Source organism: Kryptolebias marmoratus, linkage group LG5, assembly GCF_001649575.2.
Source record: "Kryptolebias marmoratus isolate JLee-2015 linkage group LG5, ASM164957v2, whole genome shotgun sequence".
NCBI lineage: Eukaryota > Metazoa > Chordata > Actinopteri > Cyprinodontiformes > Rivulidae > Kryptolebias > Kryptolebias marmoratus.
This window is the reverse complement of record NC_051434.1, coordinates 18,944,514-18,957,816: the sequence shown is the minus strand read 5'-3', so window position 1 is coordinate 18,957,816 and position 13,303 is coordinate 18,944,514. Positions and strand designations below refer to the sequence as shown.

The 13,303-nt window shown below is 42.5% G+C and overlaps 1 protein-coding gene across 5 annotated transcripts in view; it reads left to right on the top strand.

The window, feature by feature from the left end:
* Positions 1 to 885: 885 nt before the first annotated feature.
* The window catches only part of LOC108238770 (CMP-N-acetylneuraminate-beta-galactosamide-alpha-2,3-sialyltransferase 1-like), a 64,938-nt gene continuing 52,520 nt past the window's right edge, over positions 886 to 13,303 (top strand). For 2 of the 5 annotated variants that reach the window (XM_017421067.3, XM_037975752.1), the window contains exon 1: positions 3,986 to 4,253. The gene's annotated coding sequence lies outside the window, so the exon portion shown is untranslated. Of the gene's footprint in view, positions 1,013 to 1,708; positions 3,863 to 3,985; positions 4,254 to 5,897; positions 6,056 to 13,303 lie in introns of those variants that run through there. The other 3 variants (XM_037975749.1, XM_037975750.1, XM_037975748.1) reach the window with 3 other exon arrangements.

Genomic DNA, 13,303 nt, shown 5'->3' with positions numbered 1-13,303 from the left:
ATTTGCCCACAGCCCAAATCTGTCCAACAGGTCTCTGCACGCCTGAGGCTCTATCAACTGAGGGGTCCATACCTATCTTCCCCAGTACCTACGTTCTCCCTGAGGTAATAATGAAAGTCGTGAAAGATGCTTAGTCCCCCTTGAAATGTCTTTTAACACAAATGAAAAATCACTGAATTACAGCGTAGGTACAGTGGAACACAGGGGATCCAGGGAATATAGGAGATCCAGGATCATGAAGGGGTACAAGGGAATATAGGGGAATCCAGAAACATTGGGGATACTGTGGAACATGGGTATCTCGGAACATAGGTGATCCGGGAAATATAGGGCATCTGGGAACATGAGGGGATACTGGGGAACATGGGTATCTGGGAAATATAGGGGAATCCAGGAACATTAGGGGTTGCAGGGAATATATGGGATCTAGGAACATTAGGGCTACTGGGGAACATAGCTGATCCGGACAATATAGGGGATCCCGGAACATTAGGGGGTTCCAGGAAACAGGGATGACTCCCAGCTTTTATTGGGTGAACATTAACTTGTTTAAGTTGCTCTAGTCAGCCAACTGAATGATCCTGTAAGGAGGAAAAAAAGAACTTCTACAAATTCAGACTCAATAAAGTTCACCCTCAGGGCTACTATCAGTGTGTAGAATAATAATTGGCACCTATTGTGGTTAATAATATGGCTGACATTGATTAAAATAAAGCAGAGTAATAAAAAAAAACATCTGCGTGTTTAGACCTGGGCATTCAAGGCTTTAGCCCTGGGTGTTTCCTGAACCCCCCCTCCACCAGATCATAATAGTCTGTACCTGGAACCAGCAACTTTCTGCAACACAACAGAGTAATTACATGCTCCCACCCGCCTGATATGTGTCATCACGGCGTGTTAGCTCAGCTGTGCGCCAGCTGCAGGAAGATTTTGCAAGTGAGGCTGAAGGAGTTGGAGAAGAAATTCCCTCTGTTGCTGCAACAGGGGAGTGATGGTGCTTCTGCAAAACCAGGTTAGTAGAGAGGAGATCCGGCTGCACTTTCATTTTTCTTTTCACGCCCTTTTATAAAGAAGCTTAAAGCTCTTTAGGAATCATCTTTGCAGAGCTCAGATGCCATGTTCTGTCTGTTAAACTGCTTAGCTTTGTTGTTTTTTTAAAAAGATTCAAGTAAAAGAAATTAGAACAAATTGTGTCCTAAGATGTCATGTGTTGACACAGCACCGGTTCAACCCCGGAGTTTAGAAATGTTTTTATGGCTAAATAATACCCAGGTTAGGGTTAAGAGACTTAACAAAAATAACAACTAAAAATCCAGAATTCCTTGAAGAAATGCATGTCACCTGCTGCTTTTCATATCATAGTTACAGTCACTTTTGTCTCGGCTAAATATAATTAACTGTGGCAGCCACAATGAATTGGATTGACTACAGAAGTTAGCCAGTTGAGGAAGTACATCCAGTGATTTTGTTCTACAAAGTTTCAGTAAAATCTGTCCAGTGGTCGGATAACAACAACAACCAAAGTAAATCCCCATAAACCAGTTCCATCAGCCAAAGTCCAAAGAAAAACTTGGAGATTTAGGGAAGATCACCTTAACTGATTACAAAGAAGAAGAAAATAAAAAAGTGTTAAGTGTTAAAGTTTTATGAGACCAGTCTTCACCTACATCGAAGACAATAAACTGGATTTTTTTGTGTGTGTGAGCAGGACTGAACAGAGGAAGAACAGAGAGGATGAGGAGCATATCTGACAGATGGGGCATCGTACGAGTGAAACAGCTGCAGAAGCGAACATCAGAGTGAAGAGTTTCTCCCATTTGAAGAACAAAGGGGAGCAGTAAATCAAAGTTACACACACACACACATTGTGTTGGCAGCATACAGTTTACCTCACAGTTTAGTGATCCACATCAAGGCTGTGTGTTTTTCAAGCTCATACATTTCACAGCATTTCCTACAAATGCTATTTTACAAAACCTTTAGCTTGCTCCGCATTTCCCATTCCGTTTATCCCAGCAGAAATGCTACAGCTAGCTGCTGTTGCTGCTCGCAAATAACCACAAAATTGTACGTAAACAACCGTGTAATGGGAATTTGATGGTGGCGTAAAGATTTATGAAAAAGCTCATCACTCCAGTCAGATATAACCTTTACTTGCTGAAACGAGTGTTGATTTGGACGGCAGGTTTTAATTTAGCTTTAGCTCGCTAAGCTACTTAGCTAGGTGCTAGCTAAGTTGTTTGGTTTTTTTCAAGTGTTAAAACTGTGTGGCATCTTCTTCTGACTATGAATCAGACAAAACAGAATAAAAACTTTGAGAGATTAGGTTTTGTAGATGTTTACTTCTGGTTTCACATAATGACTGCTTCTCGGCTTGTCTCCTGTTTCTGATGTGTTTCCATGGCAGTGTCACAGCGCCACCCACAGACCCAGCATAGTTACTACAGACTTTTGTGTTGTTTAAAAGAAAAAAAAAATTCATTATTATTATTATTCTTTGGATTTGTTTGGATGAAAACATTTTTTTAAACAGCAAATATAAAGACTGTTTTTGTGTGGTCCTCCTGCATTATTTTTCATTTAATTTAATTTTCATTAGCTGGTAAAAACTATGCTGAAAATATTTCTAAATTAACTCCGCTCCAAACTGAGGTTGTTTAAAGAGTTATCCATGACAGGTTGGCAGCAGTGACTCCTGAGCAGAAATATTAGTTGGACGGTGAATTACCAACCACACAAATGTTACGTTTTCCGAAGAAAAAAGGTAGGATATACGTTGTTGAATGTGTACTTTGTTGTTGCTCCATCCCACGGGTCGAGGTTGTGTCTCGAGAAAACATTCTGGTCTGTGAATTAAATCAAGTATTTTTAAAACTTTTGCTTTCATATTTTTTAAAATTATTATTTTAGCAGTGTATAATAAAACAGCAGCGTTCTGGATTGGATTTCTAATTTGACTTGAATTCTACTAAATTAATAAAGTTAAATGCAGATTTTAAAAAAAACCTGTGAAGTCTTTCTAAAAACTATAAAACAGAAGAAGTGGTGCGTGTATACATATTTGCCTTTTTTGCTTTAAAGCCCCGACCATTACCTTTAAAAGCCATTGAATTAGTTAAATCAGAGCCACCTGTAGGTAACTAAAGTGTAGCCACAGACCAGTAAACTAGGGCTCCCGTGTTAAAGAAAATGTCTCATTGTTTATCACCCCTTTGTTTTTATTTTTTGTGTTCAGTTCAGTTCATCTCCAAGCTGCTGACTGATCATTTATTTTCTAATTTTAGTCTCATAAATAGATATTTAAGCAGGTAATCTCCACTGTTGGACACAGCAGAATTTGCTCCATGCTGTACCTGCATGTAAAAAGATTGTGAAGTCCAGCTTTAATAGTGGTTGTACCAACAACTAAAACCAGCAGAATGCGTCCATATAGGGCAGAATAATAAGACTCTGTTGGAGCTGCCCTGCAGTGCTGATCAGTGCCGACAGGAGACATGTTGAATTAAGGGTGTCAAACTCCAGGCCTCAAGGCTCCGCTGTCCTGGAGGTTTTAGGTTTTCCTGCTCCAACACACCTGATGGAAATGGTTTAATTACCTCCTCACCAAATCATCAAGTTCTCATGAAGCACGTCCAAGTCATCTACTTAGAGCAGGTGTTTTAAAGCGAGACACATGTGTTAAACTGTGAATGTGATTCAACTGTAAGTAAATAAAATGAAAATGAATCACAATTTTTTTTTTCAATTATTTACATTATTTGTCACAATGAACTACTTTGTGGTGTGAATTACTATTATTTTTTTTATTTTTTTCAGGTCGGGCTGCGGCCCTCCTGCGCTTATGGACCGGCCGCGCCTGCAGGTAAGATATTAACTGTTCATCTGAACCCCCACATCAAAAAAATCTGAACTATCCCTTTAAGGTGGCTCAGCTAGATTGTCAGCTTTTAGTCCATTCCTCGGGAAGTGTGGAGCACATGATACATAACAAATAACATGAATTTATGAGGTGGGGGGCAGTCTTGATGCGGGTGTCAGAGTGAGGATGCTGAGGGGCGTAGCAGCAGCGCTGCGTCCCGCGCGGGCAGGATTTAACTCCGCACGTCCCTCACCGGCGGAGCGGCGGAGCAGCGGAGCCGTGCTCCTTCCCTCGCGCTGAAGGAGAACAGGAGGAGGTCGCATGGACGGCTTTTGTGTTGTTATTATCCCAGGAGTGTTGAACTTCCTCCCCCCGTGTGTCCACCTTTCAACCGGTAAGGGTGTTTTCGCGGTGTTTGGTGTCCAGTTTGGAGCGTGTCCCCCCCCCACACACACACACACACACACGCGCCCGGCGGGGTCCTTGGAGCTGCGGCGGGGCTCGGAGCGGCGCACCTCCGCCCGGAGCTGCCCGGGACCGAGTCCGGGTTCGGACTCCGGACCCGGTTCTGTTCTCACCTCCGCTTCTAATTATAGCTTTTAAGCTCGGTCCGTTAAAGTGTGAAGCGCGCGCGCAGGATTAAAGTCTTAGGGAGCTGCCGAGCAGGTGTTGCTCTGTAACTTTATTCTGCACAGATTATCACTTAGAGAGCATCAGCACGCGCTGGGTGTTTTAAAACACTTTTATTCTTGGAATCACCTCTGTTATTCAGTAGAAACAGTTGTCTGTCGACGCTCTGTTGTCGGCAGGTGAGCGGTCTCCATCACCCCGGGCGATCGTGTTTTTTTTGTCCGTGTGCTTGCGTCTGTCTGTTAGCAAAATATCTCATGAACCGCTGGGTGAATTTTTATGAAACTCTTAGAAAGTAATCATTAGATCTAAGATTCATTAACCTCTGCAGGCAACGCGTTTCAAGATGACCGCCACAAACGGGTGCTCTTAGAAAACACAAAAATGGCTTTAATTCAGTCAGATTTGCAGATAATGAGCTAAAATTTTGTGTGGTAGTAGCTGATAGTCATTCGCAGCACACACTCTAAGTGCAACTCATTTTGTGACTTTTATGTTTGAATTTTTGGCATTGACTGTTGGAGTAATGTTTGTCTGTTAGCAAACTAACTCATGAACCACTTAATGGATTTTAATGAAACTTTAAGGAAATGACCATTTGATAGGCCTCTAAAAGTGATTACCTTTCGGAGTCAGTCCAATTCAAGATGGCCGCCACAGCTAATTGACATCAGTGAACACAAAATTAGCTAAAACGCAGTCAGTTTTGCAAACATTGAGCTAAAAATGGGTGTGGTAGTAGCTGAGATTCATTCGCCACACATGCGACTGCACACAACTGTTTTCAGCTGAACTCCCTCATTTCTCAACATGAAATGATCTCAGTCTAAAACTCTGGCATGAAAGGTGGCGGGTGATATGCATTCCTTCAAGAAATGCTAGGTCTCAAATTATATTATGCAAGTCACACCTCCCATTTTTATGTTGTAGAAAAGTAGTTTATTTCCTTCAAGGCTTTTGCATGTTTAAGTTAAAGTGGCAGTTCAGATTTTCTCAAGTGGGGTTCTGTGGAAAAATAATGAACCATAATTCATCCTTTATCCTAGCTAGTGTTTAGCTCATTTTAGCTTTTAGCTAGTTTTCAGCTACTTTTGTCTTTTAGCTTGTGTTTAGCTCCTTTTAGCTTTTAGCTAGTGTTTAGCGCCTTTTAGCTATGTCTGCTTCTTTTAGTTGTTAGCTAGTGTTTAGCTCCTTTCAGCTTTTAGCTAGTTTTCAGCTACTTTTGTCTTTTAGCTTGTGTTTAGCTCATTTTAGCTATTGGTCTGCTTCTTTTAGTTGTTAGCTAGTGTTTAGCTCCTTTTAGCTAGTGGTCTGCTTCTTTTAGTTATTAGCTAGTGTCTAGTTCATTTTAGCTTTTAGCTAGCGTTTAGCCTCTTTTAGCTTTCAGCTGGTGTTCTTCTCCTTTTAGCTTTAACAAGTCAGTCCAGGCTCTTCAGGAAATCCTCCCACTGGAGTTTGAGAGGAAACACTCAGAACGTTCCTCCACTCCAGGAGACGTGAACACAGCGCCGAAGTTCAGCTGGCTAACTCGGAGTTCATCCTTCTGAGTTTCGGCTCGGGCCTCAGGTCAGTTTACAGCGCGCCAGGAGCTCAGAGGAAAGATGGTTCTGTGCTAAACACTACAGGAAGTTGATGTCTCCTCAAAATAGACCTTGTAATAAATCCCTTTAAAAAGTTGTAAACATGAGTCAGTCTGTGCTCCAGTGTCTGAATGATATCTCATCCTCTGAGCATCTGATCCGAGACGTCCTTTAATAATGAACTCGTCTGCAGATGTCTGCAGCGCGCTCCTTAATTTTTCAGTGAAACTCTAAATACCAGCAGAGTACATTAGCTGCACTCAGGTCTCCTGTCTGACTGAGGAACGTGACCTTGGCCCACGGCGCTGCGGCGTTTAGAGAGAGAGAGGATTGGGGGGGGTGGGGGGGGTGGCGATGGGGGGCAATCATGTGTCTGCACATGTCTGTGTGTCTGTTAGCAAAATATCTCATAAACCACTGAACGGATTGTATTGAAACTTTCAGGAAGTAACCATTAGACAAACATCTACAACTGATTAACTTTTGGAGTTAACCCAGTGCAAGATGGCTGTCACAGCTAGTCGATATTAGCCAACACAAAAATGACTGTAACTCAGTCAGCTTTCCAGATATTGAGGTAAAATATGACGTGGTAGTAGTTGAGAGTCCCCCATAACACATACTCTGAGCTGAGATCTCTGATGTTCGACCAACTCCAGCGTGAAAGGTGGCAAGCAATCCCTTCAAGTAATACTTAGCCCTCAACTTCTACAAGCAATTGATATTCCTTCCACTGACGGAGGGGGTTATTTTTGAGAGGAATGTTATCCTAATAAAGCTCAAGCAGGCTTCTCTCATTGTTCTGAACATTGTAATTCAAGAGGAGTGTGAGCCTTTGCGATGGAAGTTCTTTGCGGGCTCCTTTCAGCGGCGGCACATGAGAGGAGAAATGAGTCAGTGAATCCTGGGAACTATCAGCAGCCAGATGGAGACACGTTGCAAGAGAAAGCACTCTCAGCCTCGCTGCTGTATCCGCTTCAAAGCACAGCGCCGCCGAACTGGGATCCCTCCACGCACGGCACCAAGCAGTTTTAGCGCAGGTCTCTCTTTAACAATCCAGATTCCTGCTTTAAGATCTGTTCCTGCGAGGTAATTCCTTTGGACTTCAGCTGCCACGCTGCAAAGGCTGAGTCAAGTCAGCTCCGGTTCAGCTGTAATCAGTTATTCAGCTCTGGCATTCAGACCCTGAGCTCCACACAGACAAATTCCCCCCACGGATCACCACGGACCCAATCAGCCGCTTTGAGAACACAGCTTTGCAACATGGTCTTGGGGCTCTGAGAGCTGAAAAAAAAAAAAAACGGTCTCCACTCTCTGGAGGGGTGATGGTCTGCAAGCTTGTACGAGTTTACTTCACAGACAGTTTGAGTCCTTCACTCAGGCCTCTTGGCTCGGGCTTTTTCCATCCCTCAGAGTATCCCCCTCGGACTTCTGCCTCGCTTTTGGATTTGCCCTCTGTTTCCACTTAACAGTCCTGGCTGTTTTCCAAGAAACACCTCAGCCCCTTTCTCCTCCGCCCCCCCCCACCCCACCTGCAAACATGAGACTCATTATACTTTGTGGGGACTGCAGGGCAGATTCCTACTCGCAGCCTCTTGCTGTATTTTAGCTCCATTTTTTTCCCCACTTGGGAAGTTGATTACTAAATGACAATTAAAGCTTCCTCTGCAGCCAAGAATCCTTTGATTGTAATCTTTCCCAAGTGCAATCAGCGACGTCAGGACGACGCATCGGTCGCGTAATTAGGCCCGCCAGATTACCGCACGCCATTTATCTGCAACAGTTTGCTTGATAAAAGCTCATTTGGCAGGTGGCTTTGGTGGAACGGAGGAGGGAAAACTGTGAAATTGGGTTTTACCGTTCATCAGAGAACACCGCACATTCAAACGTTGTTCCTTTGTATTACCTAATAGTTTTAATGCCTTGGCAGTGAGTCGTCAAAGGATGCCCCTGCCATTTAGAAGCAGCATTCTGTGGGAAAGTTACAAACCATTTAATATCTTGCATGTTGTTAATAGCTTTTGGATTTACTTTAGTTTGGAGAAGGATGGTTTAAGCCTGTCAGGGTTAGGTGCCGGCAGAGATTTTTGAATATTTAAAGTCTAGTTAAAATGGCTGAATTTGAACCCATTTTATTTTAAATGGAATCCATTGTTTTCTGGGAAAACCCCAACATTTCCTGAACATTTTCCTCCAAATCAGGTCATTAGTTTTTACCTGATCTTTGCTAACAGACAGACAAGAAACCAATGGACACAACTTCTTTGGTGGAGGAAAAGGAAGGGTCACATGTATGTAGGATCAGAGACAAGTTTTTAACAAGGGGTCACCTGTGACCGTGACTTTTGACCCCATGAACCTTGAAATCAACAGGCATAATCGTTATCCCATTAGGTGTCCAGCTGTGCAGTTTGATATTCCTACATTACACTGCTGCAGAGTTAGAGCACTAAGTCAACTGTGATGTTGACCTTTGACCCCGTGACCTTGAAATCAACAGTGATCACTCCTTGACTCATGAGGTGGAGTTTGACATTCCTGTTATACAGCTGCAGATTTGGAGAATGGGCTGATCTGTGACTTTGACCTTTGACCGCACCAACACCAAAATCTAATCTCTTGTTTTATGTACCATGTTTGATGTTTCCTGAAAATTTCATAAAAATCCATTCATAACTTTTTGAGTAATCATGTACACAGACAGACACTACCGAAACATAACCTCCTTGGCCGGAGGTAAAAATGAAAAAACAACTCCGAGCATCTTAGTGTCTGTTTCTGCCATTGTAGTTTATTTTGAAAGCATAATAAAATAGAAACTATGGTCCCTGCTAAGCGCATCTTTGCTGTCAGTGTTTCCTCCTTCACGCTGAGCCACTGGACTTGTTAAAAAGTATGAATATAAATATCCCCGATTGGTAGGATTAGCAGCAGCACATGTCTCTGTACCTGAAGCCTTTGTTTCATTAGAGAGTCTTTCAGCTGCAGGACTGGTGGGAGTGAACTTTAATTCACTCGAAGTCCCAAGCGTGTGGGTACGGTCATTTTTTTTTTTTTTTTGCAAAAACAAGAAACAGGCAACAGCCCTAAATCATAAAGCAGCAGCTGAGCTTAGCACACATTAAGAGGCTTTCTCTGCACATAAACAGTTTGATACTCCTGCTGTATTAATTAGTCCTGCATGAGTGAAGGACGGAATAGGGGGAAACAGGACAACGCAGCTCAGCTCAAATGTTCAAATAATAACTGAGTAATTGCAGACAAATTTGAAGAGTGTTTTTGTTTAAAGTGCTCCTCCCTGGGGTCAAATTCTAGCAGGGTATTTCATAATGTTTTTGCCAAAATAACCTAGTACTAGAATACTGAGTCCAATGTTTAAAAAAAAAAAAAAAAAGCCATTTGTATGAACCGCTATGAAATTTTGGAAATTTGTGTTGTTTTAGTACGGCAGGAATCCACATTGGAAGCGGGGCCTCTCAGTTTGAGCAGATTGAAATCCTGTTTACTGGAGAACGATCTCTGGAATCATTAGTCGTTTTTTTTCAAGGTTAATTGTGGCAAATAAACAAGAAAAAAAACATGTTTACATGGATATGTCTGTGCTTATTGAATCTGCTGTAGTTTGTATGCCAGATAGGAAATGATGAACTATCATACTGCTGCTTTAAAAGGATTGCATTTTGACTCAAACTATCATATGTGCTGAGTGAGGTGTACTTTCTTTGGAGGGGGAGGCTGAAAGAATAGTTGCGCTGTGATTGGTGAACATGTACACAGAAACAAAGGAGGATTTGACCCTAAAACTATCTGATAAAAACAGTAATTATTGTAAATTTGGCAACACTGCTGCCGGACTTTCAATGAGGCGAGCATGTAGTCTGGAGCATGGAAACAGTTCCATCCAAAATGGAGAAACACGGACGTTTGATTGGACTAACAGTGAGGTTGGGTTGCTGCTACATGTTGAAAAGGGTGAGCCGCACAAACGACACTCTGCTCTTATTACTGTTGATCTACACGTGCAGAACAGTTATTGACTGCAGCCGTCTGTGGTGCACATGAGCAATTTCACACATTGCACCTCCCTTTGAAACTCAAATGAGAGCGTCTGAAAAGCTCCACTTTGAGACCTGGCTTCCGAGGTTCCGAAAGTTTCAGTGTCAGAGAATCCGACTGCTGTTGTCGTGCCGAACGGCTGTACTGCAACAGAAATGGTACAGTTTCAATGAAAAGCAGCTTTGTGGAAACCTGAAAACGCCTCCGAACTTTCAAATATGACCGCAGTTCATGCAAATAAACATTCAACCTTCACATCGGTGTCAGTTTAACATTACGTGGATATTTGCATAAAAATATTGTACATTTTCTGCTGGAACTGACCCCAGACGGAACCAGAGATGTTACACCTGGCTGCAGCTATTTGCATTTACCACTGAATCCTATGTAAATAATTGTTTAATGTGAAACCGATGAGGAATGTAAAGGTTTATGAAGTAGCATTTGCATGAACCGGTATAAAATGTTTGAGAATCTATTTTGACTGTGGCTGTCTTCAAACCAGCTGTTAGCTTGCCAGTCCTGTCAGGCTGAGGTTGTTCAAGGAGCCCATCTACGCCAGCTAAGATGGTAAATATTTATAACCTTTCCATAGCACACCACTCCAAAATGACTAAGAATATGCCTTTAAGTGAGAGTGTGGCTCTCCCTTTCATTGCGTCTCCTATGCCGGTTAATGTCATTGTCTTGTGACAAGCCTGCAGCTTCTGTGACCTTGTCAGGAAAAATGCCTTCATTGTGAACTCAAACGGAGACGTGCTCACATGTGCAACCCACATTCACCTTCAGCCCACATGGTTTCGCTCAGAACTCGCACTGCTTTTAGCTTTTGTGTGTCTGTGTGTGTGTTCATTTGTCATCTGAAGAGTTTTATTTCTCAACTGAAAACGAAGAAAAAAAGACCTTCATCAATGGGTTTCGGCATGCCTGCATTCCAGTGGGTTTGTTGGGAGGACAGGCTGATTGTTATGCCTCAGACGTCCCATTGTTAATTAGAAATAATCTTGGGCTGGTCTCACATGGTCACCACTCTAATTGGCAGTCCAGGCTGTGAGCCACCTGGCCTAGCCTTTAACTCACCAGGTGCTCCTGGCAAAAAAAAAAACAAAACAAAACAAAAAAAACAACCCAGCAGCCCTGGCCTCAGGTGGGTGCACGTGGCTTCTTGAAAAAGGATGCGGAGCAAGGCCGGACGAAGGCAGAGAAAGGTGAAAATGGAACACAACGGTGCGCAGCATGCAGGCTAAGGTCATCTAAAACGACAGAGCTGAAAAGCAGCGGTCCGAGGTTGTTTCGTGCTACGCCGCTAAACAGGCCTTTGGAGTCGGCGTGCTGAAAGGTTGAGAAAAAGTGGCGTAATCTGTTAATGCACACAAGAGTCGTACCTCCCAGCTCCTTTTGTTGCAGATTTGCACCACGGGGGTGGAAGTGAGATGGCAGCGCGTTGACCTCGACGCAGCTTCTGCAGGTTTATTTGTTACGTTGGAGGAAAGAAGCTGAACCTGTGAGTACCTGGCAGGTTGCTTTGGTTTTTTTTTTTAGTTTGTTTCACCGTTCGTTCATAGAAAAACTGGTTGGGACCAGTTTTTTTCGTAAAATCACTTAGAGCGAAAGTTGGTTCTGCTTTGAGCTGCAAACTGTGGAGAAAACGTGGAAGTTTAGGGGCCGCCCCAAAACCGTATTTAAAAAAAAAAAAAACGTTTTCATGTCGACAGTCATGGAGACACAACCTTTTGAAATTGGTGACCTACAACCTGAGAGCGAATTTGCAATCTGGCAAATCTTACGTCTTGTTTCCTGTTCTTGGTGTATTCTTGTGGCAGTGTTACAGCACCATATACAGGCTTGGCAAAGTTCCTACAGCACTTTGGGTCAGTTTTCAAGTGGATGAAAAGATGCCATGTTTACAAGAAATCTAAAGAAATGACAAAAAAAAAGATTGTTTTAGGGAAATTGTGTTTTCCTGGACAAAGCTTTAATCAAGAAATAGTGTGGCTTATTTACACATTAAACAAACCTTTTTCACACTTCCCCATTTCTCCACCGGAAATCAACTACAGTGAGTAGGAACACTTCTGTAGATCACGGCTGCAGGGTATTAGGATTGCTGAAAAGGAACAATCAACAAATCAGAGGTTTTGAGGTGTACACCAGTGTTCGCATTTTAAACCAAATCTCCCGTTTCTTTATTTACACTGATTTCCAGCGAACACAAAACTAAGGTATAAAGGAATACAGGCAGGTTAGAGCTGTCGCCTCCTAGCAAGAAGGTTGCAGGATTTCTTCCCGGACCTGGGGCCTTTCTGGGTGGAGTTTGCATGTTCTTGGTTAATTGGTAACTCTACAATGTCTCGAGGTGTGATTCAGAGCACGGATGGTTGTTTGTCTCGTTTGTCTCCATGTGTCCCTGTGATGGACTGGTGCCTCTCGCACAGTGATGGCTGAAGACCCGGAAAGGAAAAGTGGGTAATGGATGGATGGATATAAAATATTATTACAATTAATTAGGTGCATTCCACTATAAAATATAAAGTTCACAGGGAAGCCAGGATCTACTGTAGAGAAACAAAGATTAGTTTTGACTGGATCGACACGCTAACAACTAGCCCAAGTAGAACTAGACAGAAATGGATTGCTGGCATCCTTAAACATTCCATTCTCAAAAGTTTCATAGTTGTTCATGTGAACACTTTTATTCAGTCAGTTTTTACATTACATATTTGATTTGTTTAAATGGGCAAGTTGTATCTTGAAAATATCCATCCATCCATCCATCCATCCATCCATCCGTTTCCTTTACCCGCTTCTCCATTTCGGGTCGCAGGGAGCTGGTGCTTATCCCCAGCAGTCACTGCCTTGAAAATATCCATGCAGTACAAATCTTTACCATTAAAAATAAATAGAATCAGATAATTAGTTAAATAAAATAATTGCACGATGCTAGTAATCACATTCATTTTCAGCCAAAGAGAGGCAAAACATTGCTCAAAGCAGTGAAGTAACAACTTCCTCTATTTGGGCTTACAAATCACAACAGAATATATATGCAAAACCGATGGTGATCTCAACAGCATTTGCATGAATCATTATGAAATATTAGAGATTGCAGCTGCATGAGTTGAGAACACTACAATCATTGAAACAGAAATACACTGGAATGGCCACTGACGGCACGTGG